This window comes from Gavialis gangeticus, unplaced genomic scaffold, assembly GCF_001723915.1.
Source record: "Gavialis gangeticus isolate Ggan-Ray unplaced genomic scaffold, GavGan_comp1, whole genome shotgun sequence".
NCBI lineage: Eukaryota > Metazoa > Chordata > Crocodylia > Gavialidae > Gavialis > Gavialis gangeticus.
In genome coordinates, this window is record NW_017728994.1 from 77,370,361 (window position 1) to 77,372,726 (window position 2,366).

Here is a 2,366-nt window from a genome sequence, read left to right on the forward strand (position 1 = left end):
AGCAACAAAAAATTGAGTAGTTTTATAAACAGTGAATACAACATAGGAAAAAGTGGAACAGCACTATTTTTATGGGTTTAGCACAACTTTTTTAACAGAAAGAGGTGATGAATACTTTTTAAGTCAAATCAAATTTACAAAATAGGATAGATACTGGAGAGACCGATATGAAAAAATCTACCGTCATTACATTTCTAATTCTGAAAACAACTAAGCAGGTGCTTAATTTTAACTATGCAAATAGTTCAATTTATATTAACCAAACTGAATATGTGAGTAAAATTAAGGCGAGTCCTAAAATGTTTGCAGCATGATCACCCATATCACTATTGTTTACCATAATGTATGAAACTTCATTGAGTGATGATTTGCATGCGGCTCCTGCTGTTTATTTGTAAATTTTATTAAAGTGGAAAAAAAATTATTGCAGTAGTAATTTTGTGGTGATAATATAACATCCTTCCATCTCACTTTTCACTGGCTTTGAGATCATTTGTAAATTTATTATGAAGAAAACTGAATTGTTTGAGACTAGCAGTTTTGAAGGAAAAATATAGTTTTCCACCAGCACAAACTTTCACTTTCCAGACCATGAAATGGTTCATGCTTCTGTGGAATCCACAAAATTCATCAGTGAGAATCAGAGGCGTCCCACAACAGTTTGTGCTTAAGCCATCCATTTGAAATATCATAATTAGGATAATTAGCAGGTTCACAGTAAAAGGCAGCAAGCAGCATTAGAAAAGGAAGGAAAAAAGAAGAGAATTAAACTGAAAATCTCAGCTTAATGAGAAACAGTCAGAAAAACTTAGATGTACACCTTGCTGGGGTCGTTTGACCCCAGTACTCTTTCCTGCCATGGCAGGGGGTCGGACTAGATGATCTACTCAGGTCCCTTCCGACCCTAGAAACTATGAAACTTGTTCGGTGTTGTCTTCACCTTTCTTCACTTATTTAATTTGTTCCTTTTTTATATCTGGAAAATACTGGCATGAAAGTTCTTTCAATTTTAGCCATGGACGTTTACATTGGCGACGCGTAGGGGGTGCACACGGGTGAGATCTCCCGTGTGCCCCCTGGAAGCACCAGCTTCAACAGTGGAAGTGCACGTCTGGTTTTGCCGCTGGCTCCGCAATTGGCCGCGGGCCCCCTGGCAATCTGGTGCCCCCCCAGACTCGGGAGGCACCAGTCGCCCATGAACATTTAAGAAGTTTCCTTTTCTGCTAATGGGAGCAACTGTTTTCCAGACACTATTTGAAGAATGAAGCTGAGGGTTTCCTTTTAGTTGGCCTGGTGCTAAGAATCTCCCCTTCCAGCCCACAGGTCGCAGTGATCACCCCTCCTGAAGCAAAAGGGAGCAACCAAATAGGCCGAAGTGGCGTTGGAGCAAGCAGGCCTCTCTGTTCAGGGGTCCCCACCGCCCTTACAGAGGAACGAGCCGGTTGTTGTTTGAAGACTTTTGCCGAGGCTGGCAAACTCCGCGCGGTTCTCATCCACTCACCTCTAAGCAGAGGGGTTTGCCTCGGGCAGAAGGCAGCCTTCCTTCCCTGCCCTGCCTCCACTAGTCCCCTTTGCTTTGTAGCCGCTGAACACACTCGTGAAAAAAACAGCAAAGCTTTGGTGCGGCCCCCCCCCCCCCCGTCGGAGGCTGCGAGGGGCGCGGGCCCGACGGCGGTTGGAGGAGGAGGAGGCGCGGCTCTGCCTGGGGCCGGGCTCGCGGCCGCTGTGCTGTCGCTATGGAGACCCCGGCAGGTGCCGCCGGCCCGTTTGTTGCACCCAGGGCCCGACACAGAGAGCCGGGCGGACAGGGGCCGGCGCAGCTGCGGGACCTCGGCGGGGGCGGCGGCAGGTAAGAGCCGTGCGCGGGAGCCCGGCCACGTGCGGGCCGAGGAGCCAGGCTGTGGCTGGGCCTCTCTCTTCAGTGCTCCGGCTTGTAAAGCCTCCCGGGCCTGTTGCTATCACTTGTCCCCTGGGAACAGGGAGGGAGCAGCTGGGCGCGGGCCCCTCGCTTGCAGCTGTGGTGCCGGGCTTGATTGGCGGCTGCCCCCACCCCAGGCGCGGGCGGCGGCCCAGGTGAGAGCAGGTGATGCTGCAAACAACAGTGCGAATGATACGTGATGTAAAGTAATAAAAGCCTCAGGAACTTTCGTGTGAATATTTAAAATTGGTACCAAGCAGCAAAATGACTTACAGTAACCTAAACCAGGAGTATTAAAGATACAGCCCATGGGCCACATCTGGACTGTGGAGCCCTAGCATTTGGGCCGTGGCGCTGCCTGTGGGTCTCCAGCAAGTGCACTGGATGCAGCCAGTGCTAGCCGTAGCCCCGCATGTGGCATGGAGAGCCCAACAGGTATGGACTGTAT

At 49.7% G+C, this 2,366-nt stretch overlaps 1 protein-coding gene across 5 annotated transcripts in view; it reads left to right on the plus strand.

Annotated features, from left to right (window-relative positions):
• Positions 1–1,423: 1,423 nt before the first annotated feature.
• Positions 1,424–2,366, plus strand: part of LRRC27 (leucine rich repeat containing 27) — a 95,070-nt gene continuing 94,127 nt past the window's right edge. For 2 of the 5 annotated variants that reach the window (XM_019503019.1, XM_019503020.1), the window contains exon 1: positions 1,717–1,849. The gene's annotated coding sequence lies outside the window, so the exon portion shown is untranslated. Of the gene's footprint in view, positions 1,486–1,716; positions 1,850–2,366 lie in introns of those variants that run through there. The other 3 variants (XM_019503017.1, XM_019503016.1, XM_019503018.1) reach the window with 3 other exon arrangements.